Source organism: Periplaneta americana, unplaced genomic scaffold (genome assembly GCF_040183065.1).
Source record: "Periplaneta americana isolate PAMFEO1 unplaced genomic scaffold, P.americana_PAMFEO1_priV1 scaffold_24, whole genome shotgun sequence".
NCBI lineage: Eukaryota > Metazoa > Arthropoda > Insecta > Blattodea > Blattidae > Periplaneta > Periplaneta americana.
Window position 1 is genome coordinate 235,535 of NW_027185505.1, and position 15,374 is coordinate 250,908.

The 15,374-nt window shown below is 41.4% G+C and overlaps 1 non-coding gene across 1 annotated transcript; it reads right to left on the minus strand.

Annotated features, from left to right (window-relative positions):
- Window positions 1–14,959: 14,959 nt before the first annotated feature.
- LOC138693906 (5S ribosomal RNA) lies at window positions 14,960–15,078 on the minus strand. The gene has a single exon (XR_011330591.1). It is a non-coding gene; the product is annotated as a 5S ribosomal RNA (ribosomal RNA).
- Window positions 15,079–15,374: the final 296 nt, after the last annotated feature.

The window sequence follows — 15,374 nt, forward strand, 5'->3', positions numbered from 1 at the left end:
CATTGGGATAGATGATAAATCTATCTATCAACGGCAGTTTGGTTACGTTTCAACGTCACACACTGCTGGATTGACACGGGATTAATAAAACAGCTAGTCGGCATTCTAAGTTAAGCCACAGGTGGATTGTTGTTCAACAGCGGAGCCTCCTTTCAACCACATGGTTGTGGAACTGTAGTCGGATTTTCGACATCATTTTCATGCCATACTACGGAACTTCACACAAACTTCAATTCACTTCTTGCACCGGCGGCTACTACGAATGGACTGAAGCTCGCTACTGACTAGGGGGGGGGGGACATTTGTCTCTTGATGGATTACGTGACAGATATATAAAGTATCAGTCGTATGTTATGAACCCGAGTTTCAATAAAGATAGATTACCCGTATGTCCACAGATTCTCAGTAGTGGCCTGCGGAAGGATTATGCCCGCGGTCGACAAGTTACCTTCTAAGTTGTTTTCCCTCAACAATTAATGCTGCCAAGTGAGTAGGAATGACACCGCGCTCTCATATAAGTCGTACGAAACTATTAAGGAAACGAATTTGCCTCGTGGATCCAAGTCTCCCATGGACTGCCTATAATGTATTATCTATCCTAGAAGTGTTATCGGGGTGATTATTTAAATTTTCACTCGGTGGGAACCGCTGTTGTTCTTCATTCATCTACTCTGTTATGAATAACTTGTGGCCCTTAAAAGGGCCGGTTGCTGATTCCCTAGCAAGCACTCCCGCTTACTTGGAACTAGTGTATTTTGTGACGGCCTTGGTCCCTTCACTGACGGCGTGCTTGGCCAGCTCACCGGGTAGCAGGAGACGGACGGCTGTCTGGATCTCCCGACTGGTGATGGTCGACCGCTTGTTGTAATGCGCGAGCCGCGAAGCTTCCGCGGCGATGCGCTCGAAGATGTCGTTAACGAAGCTGTTCATGATGCTCATAGCCTTTGAACTGATTCCCGTGTCTGGGTGAACTTGTTTCAGAACCTTGTAGATGTAAATGGCGTAGCTCTCCTTCCTCTTGCGCTTCTTCTTCTTATCGCCCTTCGAAATATTCTTCTGGGCCTTGCCGGCCTTCTTGGCAGCCTTTCCGGAAGCTTTGGGGGGCATGGTGCTCGTCTGATGATGAGCCCGGAGGGAGAAAAATATTTAAGTCGCAGGGACAATGCCGTACTGCCTTCCCAGTGCGAGCCAATAGAAACAGCGCAAACGTTTGTGACTTTACGATTGGTCCGCTGTCGATTATTGACGTTGGCGTAAAAGTGAAGGTTACCGTGGGCGACCAAGAGGGAGCTGAATCTAGCAAGACACTCACTGGTAAAAGTCGCCAGCTTACAACCAACGAAGATGAACAGCGGGAGCCGGCCGCCGCCTTGTGTCGACAAGTCTCGGCCGGACGGAGGCCAGCCACCGGGGAAGCGGAAGACGAGGCGGAAGACGGTGAAACCGACGGCCGCCGCAAAACCTGTCTCTCCGGAAGCAACATCACCACCACAACCATCATCATTTGGTAAGTCCAGCGCTTCACCAACCAAGACGATCGACGACTTACATACACTAAAGACCATGGCACCGATCACTGCTAATAGAGCAGTAGTGATCACAAACGCTGACCCCGACCTACTGGACGCAGTGACTCCACGGAAACCCACAACGACCTTGACTTTAAACAAAACCACGAGAGCCTACGTTTTTTCCTCCCGAGAAAACTTACGGCAGATGACTTTAATGCATCCACGACAATTCGGGAAGCACGCCCGATACCAAACTCCACCAACCGCCACTCTCCTCGGACCTTGGGAACTACCAGGCCACCCATCCCATCCCTCCTCCACCCCACCCCCCTCTCTATTGGACAGTGAATCTTCTTCTTCTTCTTCTTCTGAGGAAGAGGCAGAGGTTACTTCCATTCCACAAGAGGGGCCCTCAGAAGGGCCGGCTCCAAAACCTAGAGCAGAGAGGTCTCCTGTCCCTAAACCCACAGCAGAGAAGTCTCCCAACGGACCACCTCCCAGCTCTGAGGCGTCGTCTCACGAATCCTCAGAAGGGAAGCGGTCCAACAGGCGCAAACCAATTCCCACAAAAGTATCCGGTTCGACTCCGGCAAGCCCCACTTCTCCCACTCCTCCTAACACCGCACAAGGAACCAAGACAAGGACAGTACTGAAAATACTGAACCACACAAAAAACGGCAACAACCCACTACACATAGAGCGACTAATGAAACAGTACCGACTCGACATTCAAACTCCACGACAGTTCTGGGCACACACTACCAAGACAACTACACTCACATTCGCCACGATTGACGACGCGGAGAAGTTCGCTAGGGCAATTCCCCTGTACAACTTCGGTCCGTCCGCAGAAATCAACATTACGCCTAGTGAATCAAGACAGAAACAGACCCGAAATAAAGAGATCAGTGTCGTCATGAAAAATGTCGACACGCTGATCTCTGAGGACGAACTAATGCAGATCCTGGCTGTAACACATCCAGGCATCACACGCATTAAGAGAATTATCTCCGCACAGACAGACAAACCCACCAACTTAGTTAGAATTTTCACAAATGACATCACCACAGCAGACAAATTACTAGAAGGAATTAAACTTGCAGGACGGTACTACAGAGTAGAGCCATCACACGAGACAATCTTCCACCGACCGTGCCTTAACTGTGCACAATACGGCCATACAAGGACAAACTGCGACAAGCCCAAGACTTGTTTTAAGTGCGGCAAAAATCCCGACCTGTGCAACCACAACCGCCTATCCCAGATTAGGTATTGCGCCACGTGCAACAGCGACACCCATTATACGGGCCAAGCTCGCTGTCCAAAATATCCAAGGACTAATCTCATAACCTCCACCGATCCCACGCACGTCCCCATAGACACCCACAAACCAATACCGAAACCTATACCCAAACCATCACAGTCCGTTTTCAACCCAACACTTCCCAAACCCGAATTGTCTTATGCGGATGCAGCTAAGACAACGACAACCAAGACAAACACTACAGACGATCCACAGACAGAAAAAACAACTACGGAACAGCTGGTCGAGGGGGTTCTACGTTCTGCTATGCAGAAAATAGAATCCTACATTGACCGGCAACTAAACAGACTACAGGACGAAATAGTGACATTCACTATTTCTTTACTCACTACTGACACAAACCCTACGAAACGACACACGACACTTGCCACAGCCAACCAGGCAGCCAGACGGCTTCTACGGAAACGAGTAGCCCACCACTTTGTTGGTAACAGGTTACGAGTTTCCCTAGCGCCACTACAAAAACGTGACTAGGACAGAACTGACCAGAGCACTGGACTCTCCACCTCTCATTAACATCTGCGAGGCATGGTGCTCACTTCACTTCATTCATTTCATTCACAATTCAACTGATAACGTGTACATGTTCATAAAATCATTCACAGGGGAAATACACTACTGTTAGATGAGAGGGCAAACGGCTTATAGCTGGGTACCTCGATCTAAAGTTAGAGAATTGCTTGTCGAGGAACCAATGGAGGCATGGGATGCTTACCCTGCCTGCCATTTTAAACATCATTCATTCTTTCTTCGTCCCCATTCATTCGTTCGTTTCGTTCGGCGAGGCGTCGTTCTTGTAGTTAAACAGCTGCAAGTAGGAGTAGCATCATGTCGGGTCGTGGAAAGGGAGGCAAGGTGAAGGGAAAGTCAAAGTCTCGATCCAGCCGTGCTGGGTTGCAGTTCCCGGTAGGCCGTATCCACCGTCTTTTGCGTAAGGGCAATTACGCAGAGCGAGTTGGTGCCGGTGCGCCAGTCTACCTGGCCGCGGTGATGGAGTACCTGGCGGCCGAAGTTCTCGAGTTGGCTGGCAACGCAGCTCGTGACAACAAGAAGACTAGGATCATTCCTCGTCACTTACAGCTCGCCATTCGCAACGACGAGGAGCTGAACAAACTCCTGTCCGGCGTCACCATCGCCCAGGGTGGTGTGTTGCCCAACATCCAGGCGGTTCTCCTCCCGAAGAAAACCGAGAAGAAGGCTTAAGCCCCTTCTCCGTAAAACGGCCCTTTTAAGGGCCCCACTAACCTCACAAAAGTCAGAAATAGCCAGTATTGTTAATCCTCTCTCACGGCTTCGTAATGTAATTTCATTACGCGTGTCAACTTTCTCTCTCTCTCTATACCGGTGGGCTGATTTAATATCATCATTCTGTAATTTTGTGCTCTGAACGATGTCGTTGTCCCAGGTTCGCACTGAAGTACTTGAAACCGTTGTACATTTACTAGGCTATTGTGTGATAACACATTATACTGATGCATATAGAAAGGTTTCATTATTATTATATAATTTAACACAATACGAATTAAATTAGATGATGATGCCAAAGTACATAGTTGGCTTCGAAATTTATGTAATATATTTCTATCATATTAGAGTAATGGAGATTATCGTGAAAATAATCACAAGTCCCCTTCTTTGGTGCCCATCGTGGTTTTAGACATATACGTTTGAATATACTAGTTTACTTTACTACATACTACGAATGAAACTAATTTTGAATAAGAAATCGATAACTGGTGAACAACTTACGGCGTTATAATAGAGTTCCTAATGCGTTTGTTTGTTGGTGCACATATTGGCCGCACGCGCAGGAACCCCAATACTGAGATGATGACATGACCTTCTCGTAGGAATCGAAGGCTTTGACAATTTGCGTTCGAATTTCCCCTCTCTCTGTCGTTTCGTTCGAACCGAAATGACGCAAGCTATACGTGGAAGTTGTCTGACAGGACGAAGTCCTGTGTTCTGACATGCGATGTGTACCTCTTCTCCCCAGTGTTTACCACACTGGATTCCTATGACCTAAAAGTTGGCATTGCAAAAACGTGGTGATGTGATGTTCAGTATGTGTCAATCCCCTCGGTTCCTTGTTACGGTCTGGTGAGCATTGCCTACCTGCGTTGTCATATTACCCACCAATTCTTCGGACAGTGATTATTGACTTACAGAAGTTTACAGTAACAGGTAACATAATCCGAGGAGCAAGGCTTCACAGAGGAATCCGGTCTTTCCACTTGATATACCAAGCGTTGGGGTCAGACCCATTTGAAAAACGGAGAGGCATTTCTTACAACGTCTTTTGCTGATACTGAAGTGCCCCTACGAAATAAGTTCTGTTTTCCGCACTGGCCTGTTGAGCTAGTGGTCACACAGTAAAGGTGAATTAAATTAATCTCGACAACTACTGCCCTTTTTAGACGGATTTTATGGCCCTGAAAAGGGCCGTTTTGCCGACGGATTCGGCAGCAGACGTGTGTAGGCAGTCTAACCGCCGAACCCGTAGAGAGTCCTCCCCTGCCTCTTCAAGGCGTATACCACGTCCATGGCCGTGACTGTCTTCCGCTTCGCGTGCTCGGTGTATGTTACAGCGTCACGGATTACGTTCTCCAGAAAGACCTTGAGAACACCTCTCGTCTCCTCGTAGATGAGGCCGGAGATACGCTTTACGCCTCCACGTCGGGCGAGACGACGAATGGCCGGCTTCGTGATGCCCTGAATATTATCTCGGAGAACCTTCCTGTGGCGCTTCGCTCCACCTTTGCCAAGACCCTTGCCTCCCTTGCCGCGTCCAGTCATGTTGCTCGTGTGACGAAGGTTAAAAGTGATCTCGACGGCGGGTCATTTTTTGGTTTATATACTAAAACCCGCGGACCAATCACATTACGGAAGGGGCGTGGCTTCTCAACGGGCGAAGACATAAATACCCCTCTTGGGGGCAGCGGGGGCGACTGTATTGCGTCAACTTGGGTTGCGAGGACTAAGGAGTAAGCGATGGCACGTACGAAGCAAACTGCGCGTAAGTCCACGGGAGGCAAGGCTCCACGAAAGCAGCTGGCAACGAAGGCCGCTAGGAAGAGCGCACCGGCTACTGGAGGCGTGAAGAAACCCCATCGATACCGCCCTGGTACAGTTGCTCTTCGCGAGATCCGTCGTTACCAGAAGAGCACCGAGCTCCTCATCCGCAAGCTGCCTTTCCAGCGCTTGGTGCGTGAAATCGCTCAGGATTTCAAAACCGACCTCCGTTTCCAGAGCTCAGCCGTAATGGCCTTGCAGGAGGCAAGCGAGGCATACCTCGTCGGTCTCTTCGAGGATACCAACCTTTGCGCCATCCACGCCAAGCGCGTGACCATTATGCCCAAGGATATTCAGCTGGCTAGGCGCATCCGCGGCGAGAGGGCTTGAATTAACAAAGGTACTCCTGCCCGCAAAAAGGCCCTTTTCAGGGCCACTAGTTATTTCTCGGAAGAGCCGGTTGTACCGTACTCCAGGTCTCGTTCCTACTACCCTCAGTTCAAGGTCACCTCAATAATATAAATGGTTTCTCCCTTTCCATTCCTCACCGTATCAGCATTTTCCCACAGCCTGTTTGACAAATATCGCAATGTATCCTATAGGTTAATAAACAATTTTTTAATAGAACGATGGATAACAAAGTTTCTTAGGAAAATTAAAAAAAAATTTCACAGTTCTATAATATTGCACATTATATATATTTACCAAATTAAGGGTTAACGCCGCCGGGACGAGTGATCCTCCGTCCGACCGATCACAAGCGCCAAGGCTCAAAGTGGTCCAGAAAGCAAATCTAGCTGGACTAAAAATGTGACATATTTCCATGAAACTTCGCACTATAGTCACTACTGTATAAGAGGAGAAACTACCCCTTTATAGACGATGCGTTTTGACAAAAATTAGTGACTTGTCTCATATATAATATATTGTTTTAATGAAACTTTACACAGTACTTACATGTAGCTCGTTTATACTATATTGGATACAAAATGTGATTATGATTGTATAAGAGTAGCTACTTGTCTCCTATCTAACATTTTTTACTTTCACGAAACTATAACTGTGACTCATTATTTTCGATAGTACAGACGTGGTCTGCTTAGGAAAGGACAAGCGGAAGACTGTGACCTTTGTGACCTCGGGTGGGTATTACGATAACATTTATAACCGTCACCCTGATAAGCATCCGAGCAGCTTATTTCAAAAAGGAGTTTGAATACAAACAATTCCTTCAATCTACTACGATTATTACAATAACTGATTTCATTAATCTCCTCTCTTCTTTAGCAAAATATAAATTACCTTCAATTGGTCGATTCAGCAAACTTGTTCATAAAACTTATCGCTATTGCGTCACGTTTCGCAATTTTTCTAAAGTAAAAACAAAAACACGAACAAACGCCTACTCCTTTAACCTCATCGCTCTCTTATCTCTAGAATCCCGGGGGGTTGAGAACCTGAATTCTCTGTGGTGTGAAACAAAGCAACCCGCAGGAGCAATGACACGTTCAATTGTCCTAATAATAGAAAAAAAATTACACGTCATTTAGTGTATTCAGAACATTTTTACAGGACCGTGTAGGATATTCACTCTCCTGTCGAATAGTTTCGGCGGCTGGTAGGCGATACGCATTAATTAAAATAATACTTGCGTACCTTGTTCAGGACAGTGACTGTGCTACTTTCTTTCTTTCTTTCTTTCTTTCTTTCTTTCTTTCTTTCTTTCTTTCTTTCCTTTATTTGTAGCTTATTGATGACACCAGATGCCATAACGGAAATGCCGTGATGGTATGTTTGTTTAATATTCAAAATCAAGTGACAGACGCTATTTGACTTTGCGGTGGAGGGGATAGGGACCTGATCTCGGATGTTCCGAGAGATGCCGGCGCACAGTTGTCCAGAACGCAAAACTATGTAAGAAAATCAACTTCATCATAACCGAAGTTTAAGTAATATCTAGGCTTAAACAAAAGCTAGGCATTGTGCACAACAGCATACAAAACATCAATATCAGTAAGAGGTGGGACAAAACATGAGTTTTTTTTTTAAAGTCACGCTCTTCAGTTGATTTTTGTTCGTGGGGTCAGTGGCTGTTTTATACTGTTAAACCTTCCCTTATGGAGGTCATAGGACAAGATGTGTACTTTCATTTAATACGCGAAAAGCAATCTATAATACGTTAGCATTCATTTAATTGGCACGTTTACTGAGATTTGTGCAACTAGTTTTTTTTTTTTTTTTTTTTTTTTACGACATATTTAACAGGCTGTGCATTACAAGTAAACCTGAGTTAACTTTCAATTCTTCTACCCACACATTAATCAAATATTAAACTCTATACGGCTTAAAATTTAGCTGCTACATCCTGCAAACTTAGATGTTATATTCATCTCTTGGTGGCGCTTTACGAATTCGACAGCAGCCACTTTTCAGAGTCTGGATGAAGGAGCTTAATTTCTCCAAGAAAAATTCAACACTTCTTGAACATATAATGAACAACTAAATTATGGAGTATATCCATGAATCTAGCATTTTGTTACCAACTGCGAAAAATATGGCAGGCTAGTCATCTTTTAGGAGCATAATTTCTATTAAAACATTAAAAATTATCAGAAAAACTAATTTTTCCCTAATTCCCTAATTACACGAGCATAATTCGTTTTTGCATAGATGCGTATAAAATTTCATGGAAATATGTTACATAGGGGAGAAATTATTAACTCTGTATAAATGTAGCCTCTAAACACAAGAAGTAGATTCCCATATAAAAACCATTATCTGAATTTATGCTACCTGTAACTATACTGTGTGAAATATAATGTAAATATTTCAGTTAAGATAGAAATTATTAATTTAGTCTATAAAGCACTTCCGATACAACTCTTCACACAATAATAATAATAATAATAATAATAATAATAATAATAATAATAATAATAATAATAATAATAATAAATAATTCTGAGCTTCAGTGCAAGAACTCTTTAACCCTCACACAGCTTGTTCTGAGAAAAATCAGTATTAAAGAAATTTATACACATTAAACAAATTGTAATGCTATATGTTGTCATGTCTCTTCTATCCCTCACGTGGAAACTTAGGCTTACACAGCAGCAAGAATAAGATAACAACGTTATTATCATCTGTCCTTTTATGGCTATACAGTTTTTGCAGTGAACTACAGAATTATTAACTATTATTATTACAGACCTGTTATTTTTTTCACTTTTTTCACACACACACACACACACACACACACACACACACACACACACATCTATTATACTAAACATAAACCCACAAGAGAAAACAATACTTGTATTAACTGTAAACATTTTTCTTCCTTTCTTTATTTTTAGCAGAATCCTCCATTTCACCCTTTATCTCACTAGATGCGCTTCCCGCAGACATTCTTCATTATATGTTTCACACACCACTTCGTAACACTTGCAGCGGTTGACTTTTGTTTTCTTGTCTTTTTCTCTAGGGTATATTGTACATAGTGCTCGGTATCGGTGCTCGTTCACGTGATATTTTACCTTTGTTTTTCTTGCTAACTCCTGCCAATTTTTCTGATATTTCCCGTAGTTGATTGGTCAAGTACTGCGGATTGATTCCCGGTTATAACAAACACACCTACACTACATTCCAATGATTTCTGACTCGTTACTGCACATTTTAGAAACACTGTACGAAAGCACACACAGTCTCTCGTAAATCAACAGGTTACAACAGAGACTTACACTTGCAAACGCGTGGGGATTTCAGAAAATTTCTTACTATTTCAGTACCTTTAACTGTACAACAGATTTTGTTTTCTCGAAAAAGAAAGGTCAACGTTACTATTGACAAAAGACAGAAACGTACGATTACAATACCTTTATTTTAAACAATCTTAGAGGTGGTCTGGGAATTCCTAAACTCACCACGCGACTACTTAACCCTAGACAGGTAATCATCACTGTACTCATGTTAAAGGTAAGCATTCGTAATTTTTACTACTCACATTTTAATTAACTGAAATCAACTCAATATCACACATTTAACAACTTTTACACATTTCGTAGCCATTAGTGTTCATTTAATTTTAAGTTTGTCATAAAGTCTTTACGTTCATGTTATTGTCCTATTTACAATTAGTGCAAACAACAGCGCGATGTTCTCTGCAGAACCCCTTTTTGCAAAGTCCACAAAATGTTGTCATCATTCTCCTCTTCTTTGCAGGACATTTATAGCAAACAGTACGTTCACCATCTGGCTGCATTACCTGGCATTGTTGTTGCACAGCAATGTTCAGATGTTCTTCAATTGTTGCCCGCAGAGATCGGTGTAAAGTAGGACGTGCAAAGCGGTGCTGCATCCACGGTTTTGTCAGCTCTTCACACAATTGGAAAATGAATTGTTTTCTTGATATTGTTTTCTGAGTTCTTCTAACTATAAATTATCCATGAATTTATACTTGCAATATTTAGCATGTTGTAAAATATTGCTAGTGGCCAGCGCCTCGTCTTTCTATTGCAGGAAAGATTGTGGCACATTTGACATAGTGTATCTACACCACCTTTAGTCCCATTGTAAATAATAATAATAATAATAATAATAATAATAATAATAATAATAATAATAATAATAATAATAATAATAAAGGCTTTACATATAACGTGTTGCTTACTGTTGTCATTGCAGTCCACGTCGGTGGGGGTGGGGGGGTTTCTTTCTCCTCCTCCTTCCTCTAGAAAGAGCAGTTACCAGGGTCTAAGGAAGTGAATGCCCTTTTCTTTCTGGGCTCATCCCTACATTTGTCTTAGCTCCTTAGGGAAAACCACGGAAAACCCTCAGGCTTGCGAATAGACTGAATGAATGAGAGGAGAAACTTTAAAGGTACGTGAAAACACGTCCATGCAAGGGAGTTGGGACTGTGAAAAATTGAATATGTGAAATCCAAGACTGTATTTGCCAGGCGAGCAAAGAAGAAGAAGAAGAAGAAAGGCTTACGTATGACGTGTGGCTTACTGTTGTCATTGCAGTCCGCGTCGGCCAGCGGTGGGAGGGGGGGGGTCAATATACCTGCACATATCAGTTCAAATTATAAAAACCTCTTAATGCTACTGCGGTACTATTCCATTGCCGAACACAATATGAAGAAATTAGCAGATCCCTGAACTGAACTCTTATTACTCTGAAATTACCGCGCAGTACAATTATAGCTATGACGCATTGCAAGCGTTAGTCACCATATCGATTTGCTAAGCAAATTTTATCCCTTTAGAGCATGTCCCCCCCCCCCTCCTCCTCCATATCAGCCAACAACATACTGGATGAAGAAGACTCCTGCAAAAGGGACGAATTAAGATTTAATTTTATTTTAATGATAGACTAACATTGCAAAGTTCCAAAATAATTTTTTGCATTCCTTCATTACACTAGTCGTACAAAATTGCGGTCGTATCTCGTACTATCTATACTAATAATAAATCTGTAGCCGAAATTTTTCTGGTAAGTTTCGATTTTCCAAAAGTAATTGGTCCTAACATATATAATTAACCACCCTGAAACCGAAAATCGCATTTTTGAAAATTTTGTTTGTATGTCTGTCTGTATGTTTGTTACCTTTTCACGCGATAATGGCTGAACCGATTTATATGAAAACTGGAATATAAATTAAGTTTGTTGTAACTTAGATTTTAGGCTATATGGCATTCGAAATACTTTATTTAAAAGGGGGGTTATAAGGGGGCCTTAATTAAATAAATCGAAATATCTCGCTTATTATTGATATTTGAGAAAAAATGTTACATAACAGATGTTCCTTTAAAAATGATTTCCGTTAAGTTTTATTTTTTTACAACATTTTGATAGGACTGATATTTAATGAGATAAATGAGTTTTAAAATTAAAATAACGCTATCTAAGACGGTGCAATGAATTAAGAACAAATGACTTCGTCTATAAGGGGCCTTGGACAACAACAATCGAAACAGGGGCCTTGGACATCAACAAACAATCGAAAGCTATTAAACATAGCCTACAGGGAATGTTTCTGTGTTTGTATGAAGTAATATCACAAGCTCGTAAATTAACTGATTTGTATAATTAGTTATTATTTCACCATTGGAAACTGTAGTTTCTCTAGATGGACATAATGCTATAATGTTATTACAGTAACGTCTGAGTAAATCGAGGACAGGTAAGATTAAAATAGCTTCTTATGCACAGAAAATTTGATAGGCTATTTTGTACATTCGTTTTCTGTATTTCTTAAAATAATATTTATGTACACGCATTTTAATCTCAGAGAATTAACGAACAACGAGAGTGTATTGATTTAGTATGCAGTAATAGTACTTTAGCTTGGCAATCCATTATTTTAATAATTCATATTTTAACTATGCTCAATTGAATCGTGTTAAAATACATAAAATATATATGCAATAAATGCAGTGCTAAAAAAAAATTGGGTAATATGCGAAGCAGATTATCTTGCGCTGTTGTAAAAGTTGTTCCATGGATCAGTCGTCCTATTTTAATTATGTAATTACTTTATATTTATTTCTAACAGGTGGAGCGGAGCGAACGGGTACGGCTAGCTAACAATAAGTGAGAACTTACAATACAACAACGACAACAACAACAACAGCTGATAATCTGAAAGGGAACATAGTAATTTGGGGTGAATTAAAATGCAGCTTCCATTCGTTTAAAATTTCTTTAAATTTTAACTAAATATTAATGTAGATATTACCTCTAAAGGTAAATGGGGGCATGTTTCACAACGCTAACAAATTACAAATTAACAATATACAATTAACAACGGAAATATTACATATGCTTGTTAACTGTGTTTCACAATGCAATCTTATTCACTTGTATGTTTTAACGAACTTTACAAAATCGGCGAAACAAACTTACAAATACGCATAATTGGTTGAACAAAATCGCCAACGACAGTTTACAAAAATCACTAAGGATCAGAGGTAAAGTAGCTGTAATTTTAGAACTATCGATGGACATGTTTATATTTTTTTATATATATTTTATTTAGATTTTGCTACATCGGCGACAACGGAGTTTCGCGGCATGCAATTGGTCGAGCATACCAATGCATTAATTAGCCTACGACTTAACTGACGAAAGTTAGCGCGAAATTCATTCAAATAATTGATAAATAATGGATTTGACCCACGTAGTTATATGCAGTTGATAGAGCAGCTAACATGTCCATCCATTAAAATCAACTTCGCTCTCTGCTGGTCCATCAGTATATTTTATTGTTTCATCCATAACCTCGCCAACATTAGGGAACCCAGCAGGAGGAGCATAAAAATCCTTTGCCCGAGTAAGCACATTCGGTGATCAATAACCCGCCTCGAGTTTTTTCAATCTTGTAACAACATCAACTACCATGTGTGAACTTTTGCACACTGTAATCTTATAAATTCCGTTCTTATCTGCTAACGCAGGGAACTGAGAGCTACTATGCAACCAATGCAGTTCTCGCTTTGTGGTTAGGGCACCACTTTTCCCTTTCAGATGTTGCATGTGATGTCCCATATCTTGTAGGAGAGATTACAGCGAAATGGGATTCGGAACGACTTCAGAATACTGCGTAAGTAATGCCGACATTGCATTATTAAGTGATTGGTTTTCGGTGCAAAGTTTTTCTTCTTTAAGTGCGAGTATTTATTAAATACGTTCCTCGTATATAAGAACTAACGCGGTATTCTGAAGTATAGCGCGGGATTCATTCGAAACCTTTCATTAATATTCGTACAATGATACGAACGTGGCCGGAAAATTCTACGTTAGGCCTAAATGCAAAATCTTCGTCTGAGTCGCTAGAACTACTCAATAACATCACAACTGCTTCAGTGTAATTCTTAATGGTACCCTGTTACTATAAAATTGATTTTATACATATGTGTTTATTTTTTTCATTCACAATTAGAAGCTATTTCAACAGGGCTACTGTAGAAAATGTGCTAACTTCACTAGTAAAGTTTAGTTTACACGTTTGTAAAATTACTCCTTCGTTGTGAAACAAACATATCACTTGTAAAGAGCGCAAAATTTCATTCGTAAAGATTTGATTTCCTTTGTACAGTCCACCTTTACAAACAAAGATTGTGAAACAGAAGTTTACAAACAGAGTTCACAATTTCCAAAGATTGTAAACTTTGTGAAACACCCCACTGGTGAATCAGCACGCCGAGCTCGATCGAAATACAACCAGTTACTATTATTTCCCTATCGTTTTTTGACATTTGATTCCGCGTCCTACCTCTTTCATTCGTTACTAACCAACAACGCCAATAGCAGAAGGTAACGCAAAAACAGTCACCGGTTCCCCGATGCATGGCTTTCTCTCTCAATGTCAACTGAGAGTTAAAAATATTCATTATAATATGCACTTTCCACTCACTCCTCAGAATGTCTTCTTTATTTTTATTTATTTATTTTTTAAGATATGTGAGCTACGTACTGTATGTCTGATGTTTTGCCATCGTACATTCAAATATTTATATTCACTGTACAGTACAGCGAACTGTTTATACTTACTGTACATGCTATAACTACTTCTCCCAACTCCGCTATTGCTATATTTCCTAAACTAAACGCTGATATTGAAATAACGCCTGGTCTGATAATGCAGTCTGTTTAAATTTCTACCGACCAAGTTCTGCCCTTCATCATGGGAAAACAACGAGCTTCTTTAAAGGATACAACTACTAGGACAGAGATATTTTCATTATGGAATTTGTACTACCCACTGAAATGTAGTAACTAATGGGATTTTAATTAGCCATATATGTACAGTATATTACATTCTTTACCTAAAATGTCTCTAACTTCTAGGGAGAGCGCGAGGTACGTTCACAATCCCCTGAATACATATTCCCTTCTTCGAGAAAACGCAGAGAAGTGAACCGTCTCATATGAATATGCTACCAGTCATAAGTTTCAATACGGAGCTGCAAGTACTTAAGAATTATCAATTACTCTACAATTATGCAGCGGCGTCATCATCCAAGCTATAGCTGGAATAGGGAAGGGAACATAATATCCCATAAGTCTTATTAGAACACGCTGGAAATAGTGACGTAAAAAAAAAAATCGCCAACGGCACGTGGTGTTCCCAAGCGGTCACCCATCCAAGTACTGACCACGCCCAATGTTGCTTGACTTCGGTGATCGGACGAGAACCGGTATTTTCAACATGGTATGGCCGTTGCCGATGAAACTGCGTAATCTGTAGGCACTTGAGGACGATGGGATTGGGGTGCACTCGATAAAACCTGCACTCGCTCACACACACACGTAAACTGCCTGCTTAGACTCTGTACCTAAATTACCAAGCTCGTTGGATGTCATTGGGATAGATGATAAATCTATCTATCAACGGCAGTTTGGTTACGTTTCAACGTCACACACTGCTGGATTGACACGGGATTAATAAAACAGCTAGTCGGCATTCTAAGTTAAGCCACAGGTGGATTGTTGTTCAACAGCGGAGCCTCCTTTCAACCACA